This window comes from Pongo abelii, chromosome 11 (genome assembly GCF_028885655.2).
Source record: "Pongo abelii isolate AG06213 chromosome 11, NHGRI_mPonAbe1-v2.0_pri, whole genome shotgun sequence".
Lineage (NCBI taxonomy): Eukaryota > Metazoa > Chordata > Mammalia > Primates > Hominidae > Pongo > Pongo abelii.
The window spans coordinates 20504259-20525563 of record NC_071996.2 but is presented as its reverse complement, the minus strand read 5'-3'; the positions used below and the strand labels follow the sequence as shown (position 1 = coordinate 20525563).

Sequence of the window (21305 nt, the reverse complement as noted above, 5' to 3'; positions counted from 1 at the left end):
TCCCCTGCCTCAGCCTCCTGAGTAGCTGGGATTACAGGCATGCACCACCACGCCCAGCTATTTTTTTTGTATTTTTAGTAAAGACAGGGTTTCACCATATTGGCCAGGCTGGTCTCGAACTCCTGACCTTGTGATCTGCCCACCTCGGCCTCCCAAAGTACTGGGATTACAGGCATGAGCCACCATGCCTGGCCATTCTCGAATATTTTCTATCTGTGGTTGGTTGAATCCACAGATGCAGCACCTGCAGATACAGAGGACTGACTGTATTATTACAAAATAGCAAAGAAACAAGTAAAAAACGACTTCATCTTAGATTGGAGATCTCTTCCCAAAGACTAATAAGAAATAGTATTGACTCACATTTTTCCCACTGGCTTCCATTTAATGATTTTCAAAATTAATTTTCAAAAACTTTTCCACAGAAAACACAGTCTCCGTGGGAGGGCTGTTCACAAATACTTGTTTTTATCCTTCTGGGCACATGGAAAAATTGAATTTCCCCATCCTGTTTATATCCCAAGTACAGTCAAGAGTCTTCCTTTGGCCAGAGCTAGTGGGTGGAAGTGGTGAATGTTTCTAGGTAAAAGCTTTAAAAACCAGAGTGTAGTCTGATAGGGTCTCTTTTCCCTTTTAACTAATTAACCAGTAATGTTCCATGTAAGACATCAGTCAGGGTGGTGGGAAAAACTGTAGAAGGATGCAAACCTTCTTGGAAGGCTGGAAGGTTTTACAAAAGCTTCGGAAAAAGATTTGGCTGAAGGCAGCCAGATTCTCTTATCTGGTGCCTGAAACTTTAGGTTAGATAACAAGGAGATGTAAAGAAACTGATCTAGGTAAGTTAGTTTACTTAGACCTCGGAACCTGGCCTAAATCATCTGCATGCAGGACTACTGGGGGGTGGGGGTAGGCGCAGCATGACCATGTGAATTCCCCACAAGCATGTTGACTCAAGACCTTTGTCATTAAATCCATACTGAATAAATGCCGGCAGCACAAGCACAGGCTTGTCAAGGCCTCGGCTGCTGACTCTTTATAGCACCCTCCTCAGTGTCTGTGGGCGGCCCAGTCCCCTAGCCCGCTCTTTCACTGGCTTCCTGTGTCTGAGTTCATTTGTTCATCTGTCGTTCAGCCAGGGTCTGCGGGTCGGACCCGGCAGGTAGTGCCCTGTGTGAGGAATGCTGCAACAGATCACAACAGAACCCTTGAAAATGTAGGTGAAAAAACTGCGGTCAGTAAGTCATTGTTGCCTGCTTTGAATTTCCAAGTTCGAGGGAATTGCTCAGGCTAGGGTTTCATCAAGGGACAACAGTTATCAGCTCAACAGAAACAGTATATAGAAGTATTAAAAAAGCTGCTTAAAGCTAGCGGGGCCTGGGTTTCACAGGCTCAATTAAGGGACCTAATGCAAACTGTTGTATCCCATAACCCATGGAACCTGGAAGAAGGTACGCTAGCCATAGAGCTCTAGGAACAAGTGGAGAGAAATCTTAAACATCATGCACAAGGACAACAGGTCCCAGTAACATGTTTAACATTATGAGCTTTAGTTAGGGCAGCTCTGGCCCCGTTATACACAGAAGAGCCTAAAAAGGGGAGGGAGGAGGAACCGTCACCTACCTTACTGCCTCCTTATCCCTCAGCCCCGCTATCACCGGGCCAAAATAACAAAGAGGAAACAGAGGTTTTGCCTGAACCCCCTCCTCCAATAAACTAGAAGAAAAGACATGGGATATGCTACAGCTAGGGGACCTGTCTTAAGCAAGTGGCATTAGAAGGGGAGCTCTTAGCCTGCCCAGTAATGCAAGAACGACAAGGCAATCACGTACACGAACCCATTTCTTTTAATGCTTATAAAAAGCTAAGAAAAAGCATTAAAGAAAACAGCCGCTAGCCCATTTCCTTACGAAAGGAATGACTGAAGCCCTGGCAGAAAATTTTCGTATGACCCCATGGGACTGGTCAGTGCTAGCTAAAACAATTTTGGACGCCAGCCAGTACCTCCTCTAGAGGGCAGAATGCGATGAGTTGTGCAAACAACAAGCCAACCAGAACGAGGTGGCTGGGCAAGACGTAACAGCTGCTATGCTCCAGGGGAGGGGTCCCCATGCCGATGTACAACAACAACTTTTGATCCCCAGGCCTATGCACAAGTGTCTTTGTGCACTCTCGGGGCTTGGGACAGAATTCCCAAAAGCAGAGATCAACAGGGATCTTTCATAAATGTTCAACAAGGGCCTCAGGAGCCATTTGTTGAATTTATCCATCGTTTAACCCAGGCAATTAAGGGACAAATTAGTCACACCCAGGCCTGATATCTTATTGTTACAATTGGCTTATGAAAACGCTAATGTGGATCGCCAACAAGCAATGCATGCAATCAAAGGAAAGGCAGCCACAGTCAGGAAACTTACATAAGCATGTCAACTGGTGGGGACCGAAACACACAAAGCCAAAATATTGGCTATGGCATTAAGGCCTCCTAAAGTGAAAAGGGAGGGAAACCCAAATTGTTTTCCATGCGGAGAGGCAGGTCATATGAAGAGGGAATGTCCCAATAATAGAAACCAAGGTAACTCAGGAAAAGAACCCCCTTCTATATGCCCCCGATGTAAAAAGGGGAAACATTGGGCAAATCAATGCAGGTCCAAATTTGATAAAAACGACAACTCCGTAAGTAACCAGGCGGGAAACTTCATGAGGGGCTGACCCCAGGCCCCGCTGCAAACTGGGTCAATGTCAGTGGCTTTCCTCTGTCAGATGGAAAGCCCACAGTCCTCTCTCTCACAGCAACCACCACTGGGAACGCAAGACTGGACTTACTCTGCCCCGATGAATTAATGCTAAAAGAAGGAGAAGACCCTAAAAGGGTTGCAACTGGGATCTGGGGCCCACTGCCTCTGGGAACGGTGGGATTAGTCCTAGGGCAATCTAGCCTATCCAGTAAAGGAATCAATGTGCTCACTGGGGTAACTGATAGCGATTATCAAGGTGAGATACTAGTTATGATGGAATGTAAAGGTCTGCATATTTCTTCCCCCCAGATCAAAGATAGCTCTGTTACTGCTTTTACCATACTGGGTCCCCAATGCCCACGGAAAGAAAGGGGGAAAGGGACGTTTTGGAAGCACAGGAGCCACAGGAGTATACTGGAATCAATTAATCACTAACCAGAGACCCATGATCACCATAAAAATTGGAAATAAGAATTTTACTGGCTTATTGGACACAGGGGTGGATATTTCAAACATTAGTGATCAAAACTAGCCAGAAACTTGGCCTTGGGTCACTCAGAAACAAAAAAATTGTTGGCATTGGGGAAGGGCACACAGCCAAGCACAGCATGTGCCCCCCTAACCTGTTGCGATTCAGAGGGAAGAAAGGCAGTTATACAACCTCAACTCATGCCCTTCCCTGTTAACCTTTGGGGACGAGACCTATTAGCCCAATGGGGGGTCACTCTGCAGACCTCTTTCTAATAATGGCCACAGTTACTCCTCCCTACCCTTGACATGGCTCTCCCAAAATCCTATTTGGGCAGAATAGTGACCTTTAAAGGGAGAGAAACTACAAACAGCCCGTGAATTAGCTGAGGGGCAATTAAAAGCCAGCCACACAGAACCGTCAAACAGCCCCTGGAATCCACCCATTTTCGTCATTCCCAAAAGGTCTGGTAAATGGAGACTTTTGCATGACTTATGTGCTATCAATGCTAATTTGCAACCTATGGGGCCCCTTCAGCAGGGGCTCCCCTCCCCCACGGCCATTCGAGATTGGCCTATAATCGTTACTGACTTAAAAGATTGCTTTTATACTATTCCCCTAGCAGAAGAGGACAGAGAAAAATTTGCATTTACAATACCAGCAATCAATAGTGAAAGGCCAGCTCACTGATTTCAATGGAGAGTGCTTCCCCAAGGAATGCTGAACAGTCCTACCATGTGTCAGTATCATGTAAATCAGGCTTTCTCCCCAGTAGAAAAGAATTTCCTAATGGCAAGATTATTCATTTTATGGATGATATTTTACTAGCAGCCCCAACAGACCCAGTGCTTTTAAGGTTATATACCTCTGTAGTAAAGAACACACAGTTAAGAGGTTTAATCATAGCACCTGAAAAAGTACAGATGTCTTCTCCTTAGAAATATCTTGGATACAGACTAACTTCTCGGTAAGACCTCAAAAGCTTAAATTAGATACTAGCAACTTACACACCTTAAATGATTATCAGAAATTACTAGGTGATATTAACTGGCTTTGCCCCACCTTCCGCATAACTACTGATAAGTTATAAAACTTGTTTTCTATCTTAAAAGGCAATGCTGCCCTAGACTCTCCTAGGTATTTAACTCCTACAGCACAAAGGGAAATTGAAGAAGTAGAGCAAGCTATCTCTCAAAAGGCAATTAGATCGCACAGATCCACGATATTCAGTTCAGCTGTTTGTTTTTCCCACTAAACACTCCCCTACAGGGTTAACAGGACAGATGGGCCAAGAGCTATGCTTTCTAGAATGGGTTTTTTGCTCACATACTGGGACTAAAACACTCTCTCCCTATGTCCAGTTAGTCAGTAAAGTTACCTATTCAGGCCTCAGACGATGCAATCAGTTGCTAGGTTATGACCCTGATATCATCAGGATTCCTTTAAGTAAAAAGCAATTTGAAGCAGTATTGCCCTTATCTATGGACCCGCAAACAGCACTCTCTGATTACACAGGCCTTATAGGGCATACCCTTCCTGCTGACAAACTCCTTCAGTTCTTATCTCGTACTTCTGTTGTTTTGCCTACTAAAATAATTCAATCCCCCATACCTAATGCTTTAACATTGTTTACTGATGGCTCTGATAAACATGGAAAAGAGGCTGTCTGGTGGAGATCACATAATTCCCTCACTCATTCTGGATTTACTAGCACTCCGAGAGCTGAGGTTGGAGCCTTAATACTAGCCTTAGAAACTTTTTCCACTCAGCTCATCGATATTGTTAGTGACTCTGCTTACTGTTTATTTATTGCGGAACTTTGACACGGCCTTCATTAAGACCACTCTGGAGCCCACCCTGTGTGCACTTTTTCTCCGACTTCAGCAACTGCTAGATCAATGTATACATCTTATTTTTATTACACACATTCGGGCCCACAGCTCACTGCCTGGCCCACTGGCTTATGGCAATGATCAAGCAGACCTACAGGTTATGACATCACTGCTTGACCAAGCCACCCAATTGCATCAATTTTTCCACCAAAACTCGAGAAACTTATCTAAACAATTTCAACTTACCCAGAGACTAGCTAAACAAATTATCCTACAATGCCCAGATTGCCAGTTTACAGGCACATGCCCTCCTTCAACAGGTGTTAATCCTAGAGGACTAGAACCTAATCAGTTATGGCAAACAGATGTTACACACATCCCTGAATTTGGAAAACTTAGATATGTACATGTATCCATTGATACCAATTCTCATTTAATTAGTACTCATGCTCTTCTTCCTGGAGAGTCCACCCGATATGTCATTAAACATCTTCTTTTAACTTTTGCATTTATGGGACAGCCCACAGAAATTAAAACTGATAATGGTCTGGCTTATGCCAGCTCACAATTTCAACAATTTTGTCACACATGGAACATCCAACATTCCACAGGCATCCCGTATAACCCCCAAGGACAGGCCATAGAACGTACCCAATCCACCCTTAAAAATATGCTCAGAAAACAAAAAAGGGGGAATATGAATAAGGACCCTGCAACACTACCAGTACAAACCTTATTTACCCTTAATTTTTAAAATTTAAATAAATTTCAATCAGCTGTAGAAAAGCACTTTGCTAGAACCTCTCAAGACATAAAACCTGCAGTTTTATGGAAAGACGTAAACAGTAATGTATGGTGTGGTCCAAATGAATTGTTAACCTGGGGGAGAGGATATGCTTGTGTTCACACTCCCTCAGGTCCTCTTTGGATTCCAGCATAATGCATCAAACCATACCATGGCATGGCTAGGACCCAACCCAGTACCAGAAATAAAGAAAATAACCCTACAGAACCCATAGCCCCGGACAATGTGGCTTCCTCGGACGACACAGGCCCCGGACAGGATGCTGAAGAAGACAAGTCAGAAGACTGAGTGAATCCTGCTCTGGACACAGACACCATTCACTCCAGATAATCTGTTCCTTGTTATGCTTTTTTTTTTTTTTTTTTTTTTTTTTTTGAGGCAGAGTCTCACTCTGTCACCAAGCTGGAGTGCAGTGGTGCGATCTGGGCTCACTGCAACCTCCGCCTCCCAGGTTCAAGTGATTCTCCTGCCTCAGCCTGCCGAGTAGCTGGGACCACAGGCACACGCCACCATATCCAGCTAATTTTTGTGTTTTTAGTAGAGATGGGGTTTCACCATGTTAGCCAAGATGGTCTCAAACTCTTGACCTCGTGATCCACCTGCCTCAGCCTCCCAAAGTGCTGGGATTAATTCTCTCATTCTGCCTGCAACCGGTACCTGCTACACTCTATTTGGCCCATCTTCTAAATCCGCCTTTCTTATGCCCTGTTACTTAGACAAATACCCCCCCACTTCCCAGCTTCTAACAACGCGACTGCTTGGCTGAGAGAGATTAACATAACCCCAGTGGGGTTCCTTAGTAACAGCACATAATGAACTGAAGTGCCAAGTAACAATACAGGTCACTCCCTGATTGGAAAAAAAAAAATGTTGCTGATTATACTCAAGTTTGTCTTATGTTATTTACTAATTCTAGGATGCAAAGCTGGAATATGAGCAGTTACCACCACGCCTGCCAAACCTGCTGCACATATCTGTACTCTCCTATCAACAAAACCTGATGCTAAAAACAGAAAAGGGAGAGATGTAGGAGATCAGTCAGGGTGGTGGGAAAAACTGTAGAAAGATGCAAAGCTTCTTGGAAGGCTGTAAGGTTTTACAAAAGCTTCGGAAAAAGATTTGGCTGAAGGCAGCTAGATTCTCTTATCCGGTGCCTGATAGTTTAGGTTGATAACAAGGGAATGTAAAGAAACTGGTCTAGATAAGTTTACTTAGACCTTGGAACCTGGCCTTTAATCATCCACGTGCAGGACTACGGGGGTGGGGGGGGGGGGGGCTGACCATGTGAACTGCCCACAAGTGTGCTGACTCAAGGCCTTTGTCATTAAATCTATACTGAATAAATGCCGGCAGTGCCCGCTTGTCAGGGCCACAGCTGCTGACTCTTTACAGCACCCTCCTCGGTGTCTGTGGGCGGCCCGGTCCCCTAGCCCGCTCTTTCACTGGTTTCCGGTGTCTGAGTGCATTTGTTCATCCATCATTCAGCCAGGGTCTGCAGGTTGGACCCAGCAGTTCCGTACACTGGCTGCTCCCACATGAGGTCCCAAAGTGGGACCCAAAGTAAGGATGACAAATATGTTGAGCTGAGCCCCCAGCTGACCCTCAATGAATACATGGTATGAGCAAAACATACACCTTTTGTTGTTTTAAGCCACTGAGATATTGGGGTTTTTGTTCATAGCCTACTCAGAATAATAGTCTACAACTAGTTAAAAATTATGCTGATGCTGTGCATGGTGGCTCACGCCTATAATCCCAGCACTTTGGCAGTCTGAGACAGGAGGATTGCTTGAGCCCAGGTGTTCAAGACCAGCCTGAGCAATACAGAGACCCTGCCTCTACAAAAATTTAAAAATTAGTTGGGTATAGTGGTGTGCCTGTAGTCCCAGCTACTCAGGAAGCTGAGGTGGGAGGATTGCTTGAGCCTGGGAGGTCGAGGCTGCAGTGAGCAGTGATCCTGACACTGTACTCCAGCCTGAATGATAGAGCAAGATCCTGTCTCAAAAAAAAAAAAAGAAATCATACTGAAAATACCTAATGTTCACTCTATTCATTTTAAGAAATTAAAATAAATCCTTTAACTATGGACATTAAATTCTCCCATATTACTTCTCTTAGAGATCAGAAAAATGAACCCACTTCCCATAAAATGTATTTAAAATAGACAAGTTTATTGTCATCCCACTGAAAAGTATATGTAATACAAATAAAGAAATAATTCTAGTTTACCCAAATATTTATCAGAACTCTGACTTAGCAATTATAAAAGATGTGGGCAATTATAAAAGCAATTATAAAAGCCATTTAGAATAGCATCTAAATTTCAGTGGTTTTTTTTTTTTTAAACAACATTGGCCCTAGCCCCAGAAGATTCCAGTGCACACATTCATCACAGAGAATATATGTATTCCAGTGCATATAGTCATTATAGAGAATGATGAATATAATGAGAATATGAGCAATGTGAAGGCAGCGGGAATGTTAGGAACATTTGCTCTAACTGGAAGAGCCACACAAAATCCCAACTGCACTATGTGACTCTGAGCCTTACCTGTAAAATCAGAAAAATATGATATACCATAGTTATTAAGTTTAAAAATGTAATATGAATTTTCTGGCACACAGTAGACAATCAAATATTATCTCTGCTTCCTAAGATACAGTTTGAAATTTGTAGAAAATTGTATGATAGCTTCAATGCCAGAAGACATGTCTTTATAAAACAGGAAGAGAAAGCCAAATAGGAGGCTAGGCTGAGATGCAAAACAAAGACAACATGAAAAAGGAAATGGGTGAAATCTAGGACTGCCAAGATCATACAGATTCAACTGCAGAATAAAATACTTACCCAGGAGCCAGAGGTTGCAGTGAGCTGAGATCACACCACTGCCTTCCAGCCTGGACAACATAGAGAGACCTTGTCTCAAAACAAAAAAACAACAACAGCAACAAAAACTGTGAGACAAAAAATATTTTTAATAGATACTAGAGGGAATAAGGAAAAGAACTACTGATGTGGCTACAGAGATTAAACCTAAGAAGCTTTACCAGAATGCAAAGATACTGAGAGAAGATGACAGACATGGAAAATGGAGATCTAAAAAACTACACATCCTCAAGGAACCAGAATACAAAGAAAAACCAAAGGTACAAATTTTAAAAACTTGAAAGAGCTGAAACAAAACTGGTACATTATTATTACGTAGTGCTGAATCCTTTGTTTAAATATCTGTATAATACTTTCTCAATTACTCAGAGATACCAGAAGGCAAGGCAACAATATTTTCTCTTATCCAACATCCTTAACAAACTAATTTGGCAAATTAAACAACACTCTCCATTCTCTCCAACAAATTACTGAACATTCACCACTAGTGAAGCTTACTTTTATCAAACCAATACATTCATGTTCCCATCAACTTACCGAGAATCAGTTATATTTATAATTTACAGTTTATACCATATAGTTTGTTATGATAAAATAACATTCAGTTTAAATACTACATAAATCAGTAAAATTGTAAATATGAAGAGTTGATTCTATAAAAATGCAGCTGAATTTTAGAAAAACTCAACAGCTAGTTACAAAAAACTGTTAAATCAGGTATAGGTGAATCAACTGTAAAAGACTAGGAGGAAAAATCATACATCTCTAGATGGATCATATACTCAAGACTGCTTTACATCTATATGGTTTTTGTGTTTGTTTGTTTTCTGGGTTTTTCTGTTTTTGAGATGGGATCTCACTCTGTTACCTAGACTAGAAAGCAGTGGCCATGATCACTCCTCACTGTAGCCTCGACCTCCTGGGCTCAAGCAATCCTCCCACCTCAGGCTTTTGGGTAATCCTCCCACCTCAGCCTTTTGAGTAGCTGGAATTACCGGCGTGTGTGCTATCACGTCTGGCTAGTTTTGTGGTTGGTTTGTTTTTTTTTTTTTGGAGAGACAGGGTTTCCTCATGTTGCCTAGGCTGGTCTCAAACTCCTGGGCTCCAGCGACCCACCCACCTTGGCCTCCCAAAGGGTTGGGATTACAGGCACAAGCCATGGTGCCTGGCCTCTATGTTTTCTTAAACAAAATAAACATTTAAGGTAGACTGTACCATTTTTATTCCCCTTATATTAATAACTTTTTTAAATTTAATAAATACTACCTCCCAATCACATTAAATAAGAGAGCTTCTTTGTACATCAAAATAGAATCTATGTAGATTATGAGAGATTTTTACAATAACTGATAATGTTTTTGGAACACTTATTACATGCTAGGCATTGTCCTAAACATATTATCTCACTTAAACCTCATTTAAAAACCCTATGAATTAGACACTATACCCCAATTTTACAGAGGAGTGAGGCTTAGAGAGTGGAGCTCAGACTCACACTCAGGTCTAAATCCCAAGCTCATAGTCTTAGCTATTCACTACCTTTATTTTCTTTATCTTTTCTATATTTTAAAGTTTTTTTCAATACACATTATAAGCACAGTCGGTTAACGTATAAGGTTTGTTAACTTAGTTCAACTGTTGACGACTCTTCAAGGCCTTCTGGAAATACCATCCCCACTCTGGTCCATAGCGGGTACTCAATGAATTATATAGTATAATATAAATGTCAAAGAATGTTTTTATATTGCTTGATGAAAGACATATTACAAATCCAATTTTCTCATTGCCCTGATAAAGCAAGAAAAGCAGCATGTTAGGAGCACATATTCTAGAGCCAGGCTGCCTGAGTTCAAGTCCTAGCTCCACCACAGACAAGATGTGTGAACCTAAGCAAGTTGCTTATTGTCCCTGTGCTTCAGTTCCCTCATCTGCACTACGGATATAGTAACAGTAACTAATTCCACTGGGTTGTTGTAGGGATTAAATGAATTAAAATCTTAAAAGCAGTACTGAAATCAGTGCCTAGAACACAGAAAATTACATTTAACTAAAGTAAAACCAGTATCGTGGGAGAAAAAAAGAAACAAAGGAAACTCAACCAGTAAATTCAAACCAAAACTTCTGTAAATCATCAAGGATTTTGGGAGGCATCACCTTTTAAGTAATCTTACAGCACTGCAAAAGGAGATCCCTGCTGTCTGCACTGTGCTAGGTACTGGAGTACCAAACAACAAAACGCTGCCTCTGTTCTTGATGAGCTTACTACTGAAGGACACAGCAATGATTATAGTGCAATGTGGCAAGTACAATGGTAAAGGCAAGTGTGCACAGAGTGCTCTAGGAGCATTCTCAGTGACAATAAAGGGACCTAATTTGAGAATGATCCAAAGAATACCAATAAAATATATTAAACTATTCTTTTGTCATTATTAACTATTAAAGTTCACACTAAATGACTAACCACACAAATGGAAAAAATCCCAAAGTTTATAAACCTCATAGTGCTTTTTAAATTTATGGTACTATGAATCTCAAACAAATAATTGTTGACCACTTGTAAGAAAACCAGTAAGCTAGTGACAGTAGGCAATCTAAAGATTCTATCTCTATCCTCCTATTAGTTGGGAAGGCAAGGTATAAACAACAACAAAGTAAGAGTTAAGACCTAATCTTAACTCTTTAACCTAAGAGTTAAGTAACAATAAAGGCAACAATACAAGAGATATTACAAAGCAACTATGTGATTAACTACCAAGAGAAATATAGTCAACCAATGTTCCAAATAAATCCCAGGAATATCCAAGACAAAAGACAAACTTAACATTTCTTGTTAAGTGTGTGTAGATATAGATATATAGATACATCTCACACAACACTTTGAGAATAAGAGGAAAGGTTTTTTAAGTTCAATTTTGTATTACATACATTTGATTTACTTATAACTGGCTTCATAAAAATGAAGTTCACTTCTAAATGTAACAAACATATTATCAGAAATTCATTCTTTACTCATAAATGTTTACTAAAGCAATCACTATTTATTTATCCTTCTTTTTTCCTAATTTTTGATACAGGGTCTTGCTATGTTGCCCAGGATGCCCTCCAACTCCTGGGCTAAAGGGATTCTCCTGCCTCAACCTCCTGAGTAGCTGAGGCATGCACCACACAGCCCAGCTCAAAAATTTATAATTCTTGAACTTCATATAATGGTAAGAATGATCTTCTGACTCTCAATCCAGTGCTCCTCCCATTACATCAGAAAATAGACAATTTTCTCAAAATGTATTTTAGTAGATCCACCCTTCCTTTATATTGTATTTCTGGGCTATTCTTGTGCAGTAGATGTTGTCTAAGAAAAATTTAAATGCACTTCTTAAGAGTACAGAAGACCAGCATTGAGTTATTCCCATTTTTTTCAAGCCAGGTTTCTTATAAAATTCATAACAAAGGAGACTTTGAATTCTTTGTTAAAATCTTTAAAATCAACAAAATCAGATTCTGATTAACCTAGCTGGATGTTTTTTAATTCCTGTGATTTGTTTCCATCTATAGACCAACAAACATTTATTAACACTGAAATTTAAAAGTTAGCCTGACAAGGATCAGCAAAAGAAACCACAACTATTAAGTAAAAGATCACTGGAGAACAGGCTAGCATTACAGTGCTAATTTATCATGCCACAGATTACTTGCAGACTGCAGTGAGAAAAATATACCTCACCTTACTCCTCTCAACCAAGCAATCAAACTTAGTATCACAAATAATGGGACTGCACAGTGTACGTCTCCTAATGGGAGGCATATAAAATATATTAAATCACTTATTAGGTATTCTTGCCCAAAATGTTGAAATTAAAACTAATCGACCCTTTAAATCTAGTTTACACTTAACAACTGGTTTAGGGGGAATACAGGAACAAGCTAAACAATGCTATGGGGGGGGGAAATCTGACAAATTGAGAATATGAGTCACTTTATAAGACAACTGTCTTGATCTCTTAAAAAAAAATCATTGTCATTTTTAAAGGGGGTAAGAGGTGAGACTGCTGTAGACTAGAAGAGATCAAAAAGCCTTAACAACTAAATGCAATGAATAAACTTTGATGAAATCCTGATTTGGTGGGGATGGGTGTACAAACCACAAATGACAATTCAGTATGAATGAGATGTAAATATGGATATATATTAGAGTATATTAAAGAATTATCGCACCTAAGAAAAGTAACAATAATGGTATTTTGGCTATGTAAGAAAATGTCCTTAACTTTAGGGGATGCATGTGACATATTGAGGGGTAAAATGTCATAATGTCCATAGCTTAGTTTCAAAGAGTTCAGCTGAAAATAATATACAAGTATATCTCATTTTATTGAGCTTCATTTTATTCTGCTTCATAGTGGTGTTTTTTTAAAAAAAATATATATATGAAAGTGTTTATTTCTCCTTTATTTTTGAAATATATAGTTCCAGGATCTAGAATTCTAGTTTGATAGTTTTCTTCTTTCAGTAGAGGTATACCTTGTTTTATTTCACTTTTCATTGTGCTTCACAGATAATAATGTGTTTTCTTACAAACTGACTCACTCTATTGCCCAGGATGAAGTGCAGCAGCACGACCTTGGCTTACTGCAGCCTCCATCTCTTGGGTTCAAGCAGTTCTCCTGCCTCAGCCTCCCAAGTATCTGGGACTACCGCCACCTCGTCCCACTAATTTTTGTATTTTTAGTAGAGACAGGGTTTCACCATGTTGGTCAGGCTGGTCTCGAACTCCTGACCTCAGGTGATCCGCCTGCCTTGGCCTCCCCAAGTGCTGGGATTACAGGCATGAGCCACTCTACCCAGCGGATGCTGGTATTTTGATAGGGGTTGCCTTCAATCTGTAGATTGCTTTGAGTAGTGTATTAGGCCATTCTTGCATTGCTCTAAAGAAATACTTCAGGCTGGGTAATTTATAAAGAAAAGAGGTTTAATTGGCTCACGGTTCAGCAAGCTGGACTGCAAGCATGGTGCTGGCACCTGCTTGGCCTCTGGTGAGGTCTCACGACATAAGGCAAAGCGGGAGCAAGGACATCACTTGACAAGAGCAGGAGCAAGTGAGAGAGTGGAGAGATGCCACACATTTTTAAACAACCAGATCTCACATGAACTTGCTCATCATCAAGAGGATGGTGCTAAGCCATTCATCAGGGACCCACCCCCATGATCCAGTCACCTCCCACCAGGCCCCACTTCCAACACTGGGGATTGCATTTCAACATGAGATTTGGAGGAGACAAATAAACAACCCATATCAGGTTGTATGGTCACTTTGACAAAACTGATTCTTCCAATCAACGAGTATGGGATGTTTTTCTGTTTGTCTGTGTCATCTAGAATTTCTTACATCAGGGCTTTGTAGTTCTCCTTATAGAGATCTGTTACCTCCTTGGTTAAATACATTTCTAGGTGGATTTTTTCTTTTTTGAAGATTGCTTTCTTGATTTAGTTTTCAGTTGGATCATTATTGGTGTATAGAAATGCTCCTCATTTTTGTACATTGATTTTGTATTGACACTTTACTGGATTATTTGTCAAATTTAAGAGGTTTTTGGTGGCATCTTTAGGTTTTTCTAAATATGAGAGAGATCATGTCATCAGGGAATAGGGTATTTTGACTTTTCCAACTTGGATGCATTTCTTAATTTAAGAAATACAGCCAGGACACTGGCTCATGCCTCTAATCTCAACATTTTGGGAGACCAAAGTGGGAGGACCATCTGAGGCAAAGAGTTTGCAACCAGCCTGAGCAACACACTGAGATGCTAACTCTAAAAATAGAAATAAAAATAAAAAATTAGGCTAGCCTGAGCCAGGCTCAGATGTTCTTTTAGCATTTTTTGGGCAACAAATAATTTTTAATTAAGATATATATATATATACCTTATATATATAACATATATATTATATATATTATCTATAATAGCTTATATACATTATATATAATCTATAATAGCTTATATATATTATCTATAATAGCTTATATATATTATCTATAATAGCTTATATATTATCTATAATAGCTTATATACATTATATATAATAGCTTATATACATTATATATAATAGCTTATATACATTATATATAATAGCTTATATACATTATATATAATAGCTTATATATATTATATATAATAGCTTATATATATATATAGCTTTTTTAGAATGTAATTGCACACTTAACAGACTACAGTATATTGTAAACATAACTTTATATGCACTGTGAAACTAAAAAAAGAAAAACAAACGAAATACATTTTGTAAGGCTATAACTACCATAGACAGTGATCAGATTCTTCTGATAGATCTGAGCAAAGTAAATTGAAAACCTTCTGGAAAAGATTCATCATTCTAGATGCCATTAAGAACACTGATGATTCATGGGAGGAGGTCAAAATATCAACATTAACAGGAATTTGGAAGAAGCTGATTCCAGCCCTCATGGATGACTTTGAGGGGTTCAAGACTTCAGTGGAGGAAGTAACTGTAGATGTGACGGAAACAGCAAGAGAACTACAATTAGAAGCGGAGCTAAAACTTGAACAGATGAAAAGTTGCTTCTTATGGATGAGGAAACAGAGGCCTTGTTTTTTTTTTGTTTTTTTTTTTTTAAGACAGGGTCTTGCTCCGTTGCCCAGGCTGGTGTGCACTGCCACAGCTCACTGCAGCCCTGACCTCCCCTCCCCAGCTCAAGCAATCTTCCTGCTTCAGCTTCCCAAATCACCACAACCAGCTAACTTCTATATTTTTTTTAATGGGGTTTTGCCATGTTGCCCACGCTGTTCTTGAATTCCTTGGCACAAGCAATCCTCCTGCCTCAGCCTCCCAAACTGCTGGGATTATAAGCGTGACCCCATTACGTCTAGACAGAAAGTGGCTTCTTGAGATGGAATCTACTCCTAGTGAAGATGATGTAAATATTATTGAAGTAGCAACAAAGGACTTAGATTACAAAAACTTACTTGATAAAGCAACGATAAGCAACTTAGATGATAGGTGATAAGCAATTAGTTGATAAAGCGTTTGAAAGGACTGACTCCAATTTTGAAAAATGTTCTATGTTGAGTAAAATGTTATCAAATAGTATCACATGCCAGAGTGAAATCTTTCATGAAAGGAAGAGTCCATCGATGCGGCAAACTTCACTAATGTCTTACTTTAAGAAATTGCCTCAGCCATCCCAAACTTCAACAACCACCCCTTATCAACCATCCTTACTAGTCAGCAGCCATCAACATGGAGGCAAGACCCTCCACCAGCAAAAAGATTACAATTCCCTAAAGGCTCAAATGTTCTTTAGAAATTTTTAGCAATAAATAATTTTTTAATTAAGGTATATACTTTTTTTAGACATAATGCCATTGCACACAATAGACTACAGTATATTGCAAACATAACTTTATATGCACCGTGAAACTAAAAAGTTTATGTGACTCACTTCTTTTCCTTTATTGCAGTGGTCTGGAAAGAAAGCCACAATCTCTCTTAAGGTATGCCTGTACATGTACCTATAGATAAAGCAAATACGGCAAGATACCAAAAAATGTTTAATCTAGAGGGTCATGATACAAGTGGTTTACTGTTACCAAATTTTCTGTATGCTTGAAATTGTTTGATAATAAAAAGTGGGAGGTGGGGGGAAATAGCTCCAATTCTATAGGGAAAGAGAAAATCAACCTGAAACCAACGCTGTAGGAAATGCAGAGTATCAAACATGACTTTATTTTAATACAGCACCTATTAGTTTAACCCTTTGGTACCAACAAAGTAAACTAGAAACAAAAGCTCCACCTAAAACATTGCTTAAAAGACTCAGTGTCTAATGCAATCCAATTATTTAAGATAAGCCTTTAACAGCTAGTTTCTCAAAACAGGCACATGGATAACCATTCTATAATGATATCATATACAACATAATTCAATAAGATTCAACATGTTTATATTTTAACCAAACAACAGATCAATCTGTAAACCATCCACATGTTAACTTTGTAATTTCACCTTTTCTCCACAGAGACTGCAAGACCACAAATTTTCTTCAACTTGATAATACACTAGGAAAATTACATAGTAGTATAACTGGGCATCAATAGATTTGTTAAACGTTTGCAATTATGCATAGAGCTTCAATTACTCAAAGGAAATGTATCGACTTTTTTTCAGTACAGAGCTCTGGCTCCTTATTTTTTCCTCTCACCATAGTTTAAAAAAATACAAAACTCATGCTAAAATGATAATTTTCAGTTAACTTATAAACACTGACTAGTAGCACTCCATACAAATGAAAAAGAATCACACCATCAAACTTTCTACGATATTCTACGCATTAAAATTTGACATCGAACTAAAAAACATTGCATAAGACAACGAACAAATCACTAAATTGCCACATAATCCAGCAACAAATTTTGCAACAAGGAAGTCTCAAGTGAATAACCCAATTGTGAGTTCCCTTTGGGCATCAAGGTCAAACTACAAAAGCAAATTTGTGATTTTTCAAGATCTATGCAGTTTTACCAAATGTATTTATTTTTTGTAAGAAATAATTTTTTTCTGTCCAATACTAGTACATAAAAAGTAAAGGTATCTGAAGGCATCTTTTAAATTTTTTTTTAAAGCCAAGAAAATGATTTGGCAAAAGATATTGAAGAGCTTACGTTAGGGAAAACTAAACTGTATGTGTCTATGTGTTTAGAATTTATCCCATTAAAGAAACTGCCCAGTTAGTCTCATTTTCTAAACGTATTTCTGTAAACGAGAAATACAGTCTTACAAAAAGACATCTGCATATTCGAACCAAGCCTTCCTGGATTACTAGCTTCATGACCTTGGACAAATGCCTTAATCTCTCTGAGCCTCAAGTTTTCACCTGTAAAATAAGGCAATGTACCCACTTCATTGGGCTGGGAAGATGAAGAGAGATAATGCATGACAACTGCCGGGCGCAGACCAAGAGCACCGTTAAGTGCTTCCTAAATATTCCGTAAAGAGAAAAGGGGGAAACAACCTTACATCAAAAGATTACCACACTGTGACAGTGCAAAGACAAGCACTTTTTCGCTTACTGCATGTACCATTTCTGCTTCATCCCAAGACCAGCTGCAACCTTCCTTCTAAAATCTCTGCAGGGTACGTGTCTGACAGCTAACACAGCCGAGCAGCCTACTTCGCGCTGACCTGGGCTTTAGGACTGGATGCAGGGGGCCCAAGGTCCGCCCTCCCGCAGCTAGGCAATCACCCAGCGAAATCTCCGCCCCTGGAGCGGCGCTTAGGCCACCGCCAGCCCCCCTCCCGGCGCCCAGCCCGCGGCCCCCGACACACACACACAAGCGCGCACACACAAACACACACACGCGCGCGCGCACGCACACACGCACGTACCGGCTGCTCCGCAGGGACGTAGAGAGCCGCAGGCCCAAGGAGGGGCCGCCCCCGCCGAGCCCGCCCCTCCGCCCCAGCGCGGCCTGTCACCGCGGCCCCAGGTCGGGGGCGGCCGCGGGGCCCCCGGGGGCCAGAGGGGCGCGCGAGGAGTCGGGCGCGGGCCTTGGGGCCAGGCCCGTCCCTCTTTCACATGAAGCCCGGGCCGGGCGGGGTGGCGGGCGCGTGAATCCTCGCAGCCGGCCGGGTCCTCCTGGCGCTCCTCGGCGCTTCTAGCCGCTGCAACCCCGAGGCCCGCGGGGAACTGGGCAGGAAAGGAGGAAGCCGCGGGCCCGCGTCGCCAGAGACCGGAGAAGAGGCGGGAGTGACGACTCTGCGGACAGGGGCGCCGAGCGTCCTGGTCGTTGTCTTCGTCGCCGCCGCGGGCCGTGCAACCCCCGAACGCTGCGCCCAGCGGCCGCGGCACCCTCGTCAGGCGCCGCCGCTGAGGGCAGGCAGCCCGGCCGCCACTACACACGGACCCGTGACGTCGGGCGTAGCGCGGCGCACGTCACGGCCGCTCGCTCGTGCGCGCGCACCCCTCCGCCCGGCGGTAGCGGAACCCGCCGCGGGCACGCGCCCGGCCTAGGCGAGTGGGTCGGCGCCTGCGCAGAGGCCCGCCACGCCCACACACAGGCCCCGGCCCCCACCGGCCGGACGGCGCGGGGATTCCCAGTCCTGGCTCCGCCCCGGCCTCGGCCCCGCCCCTGCCCCCGGGCAGCCTGTGCTGTTCCGTGGGCGCAGCGCTTACGCACCTGGGTTGTCTCGAGCCTGCGGTAGTGGCCAGATCCCAGACATCCGAGTAGATCCCGTGAAAAGGTCTCCCACGTGGGCTGCGGACAGGGCCGAAGGGTACCAGAGCTAGCAGAGGCAGTGACGGTCTGAGTGTGTGGCAGGTCATTTGCGAGGAGAAAAGCCATCTGCCTCTTAATTTGTGGCTCAAGTTTCAGAATTTTTTTCCTGAGGGACTTTAGAAATTACTTCAGGCTTGCCACCTAAAAACCACCCCCTTGGAGACTGGCTAAGTGTTATTTGTATTTTCTGTTTAGTTCTTATCACCATCGATACTTGGTTATGACAATGGTTGTGTACATTGGTTGACCCAGCAAGTATTACTTCTGCAGCTTAACAGATGTGGAAACTTAAGCCCAGAGACATGAGTTGACACCCCACCCCCAAAGCTAGAGTCTAAAACCCTTTCCTTCGCTCCTCATCTCCCACAGGATAAAATGCAAATTAATCAGACCAGCGGTGAGGCCCTCCGTGGTGTGACTAACCTGCATCCCGAGGTTTTCACCCTACTTTGATCCAGAAAGCATCTTTCCGCCCCATCTCTTCTCCTTTCCTTAAATACCCCTTACAACTTCCTGTACCATTCTTCCCTGTTCAGCTTCTACTTGGTTTCTTGGTACATTCTGGATCCACCCCTTTCATGCATGTTCCAGACCACATTTCCACTGGAGCATTTGAAATGAGAGAGATGGGAATGGAACTCACCCGACCCAGAGGTAAGGAGCTACCCCAACTTGGGCTCTGAGGGTCAAGGGAGCTGGCACTTGTGGGGCAGAGACTGAGGGAGAAACTGTTGTGTAATGTCAAAATGTCTCCTGGTTTCTTCCAGGAATTTTTATTACAGACCCATTAACAGAGCTGTCAAAGTCACAGGAACAAGGATGTGCACCTCAGAAACACAGAGCTCAGTGGAAAATCAGTTTGCTTCTATTTGTTTAAAAATGGAGGACTTTTATGCATGAATCTAAGACCTTCTTGAATCTAACATTCTAAGACCTGTATGCCACAGAAAGGAGGGTCTCAGAATGCCTGAGGATAGTATTTAAATCTTAAACATCTGTATTGTTCTCCACAGTTACTGGGTCACCACATAGCAGGCATTCAATAAAAACGTGTTTGTTTACCAAGTAATCTAGAGATAAATTTTTTCCCCTCATAGTTCTGCTCATTTCTCCACTCCCTTCCCTCACTTACCACCCCTGGGGACTTCATTCACCTCTGGATTCCTCAGAAACATCCCATGCGTGTAGTTACAGTAGCTATTCTTTCTCTTTCGCCATTTTCCTTTTATATTGGTGACTTTTCCTCTTGCTTAGATATTAAATCTCTGACATCTTTGGTTATTTTAGTATATATGATTACAAATTAGTGATATTGGGATTTTTTTATTGATGAAACCATCATTCAATGAATATTTTTTTGCCTTCCTACTCTGTGCCTGGGATTGCAGTGATAAAATTATATAGTCCCCACTGCCCAGGAACTCAGAATCCTGTGAGGAAGGCAGACAGGTAAATGGATAATGATAACACACTGTGACCTGCATCATGGGAGGGATGTGTATCAGGCACCACAGCAGCAAGAGGAAGATGTCACAGGTGTGCCTGGGGAAGTGAGAGATGACTTCAGAGAGGAGATGTGGTGTGTTCCTTTTCTGTTGCTGCATAACAAACTGCCACAGACTTAGTGACTTAAAACAGTGTCTGTTTTTTAGCTCCCAGTTATACAGATTAGAAGTTTGCACAGGGGCAAGGCTGAGTTCTCTACTCAGGGTATATTGCAAGGCTGAAATCAAGGTATCAGCTGGGCTGACTTCTTATCTAGAGGCCCTTGCAAAGATCTTCCAAGCTCATTCTTCTTTGGGGCACAATTCAGTTTCCTGTGGTTGTAGGATTGACATCCCCATTTCCTGGGCCTGCCTTCAGTTCCTAGAGGTCACCTGCATTCCTTGCCACATGACCCCTTCCATCCTGAAAGCCAGCGACAGAGACCTTCTTGCGTGCCAAACATCCTCCTACATCAGATCTCTCTCTAACTTCCTCTTTTGCTACCAGCCAGAGAAAACTCTCTGCTTTTATTTTTATTTATTTATTTATTTTTGAGACGGAGTCCCACTCTATCACCCAGGCTGGAGCGCAATGGCGCAATCTCGGCTCATTACAACCTCCACCTCCCGGGTTCAAGTGATTCTCCTGCCTCAGCCTCCTGAGTAGCTGGGATTACAGGCACCCGCCACCACGCCCAGCTAAGTTTTGTATTTTTAGTAGAGATGCGTTTTCACCATGTTGGTCAGGCTGGTCTCGAACCCCTGACCTCGTGATTTGCCCACCTT

General features: G+C 41.9%; 1 protein-coding gene and 1 long non-coding RNA gene across 3 annotated transcripts in view; one reads left to right on the top strand and one right to left on the bottom strand.

Annotated features, from left to right (window-relative positions):
* MAP3K2 (mitogen-activated protein kinase kinase kinase 2) overlaps nt 1-18282 on the bottom strand; it is an 86851-nt gene extending 68569 nt beyond the window's left edge. The window contains exon 1 of one of the 2 annotated variants that reach the window (XM_009237624.4): nt 18146-18282. The gene's annotated coding sequence lies outside the window, so the exon portion shown is untranslated. Of the gene's footprint in view, nt 1-17838; nt 18109-18145 lie in introns of those variants that run through there. The other variant, XM_054549144.2, reaches the window with a different exon arrangement.
* LOC129057940 (uncharacterized) lies at nt 11801-17916 on the top strand. Its single transcript, XR_008522711.2, has 3 exons — nt 11801-11937; nt 16222-16254; nt 16779-17916. It is a non-coding gene; the product is annotated as an uncharacterized LOC129057940 (long non-coding RNA).
* Nucleotides 18283-21305: the final 3023 nt, after the last annotated feature.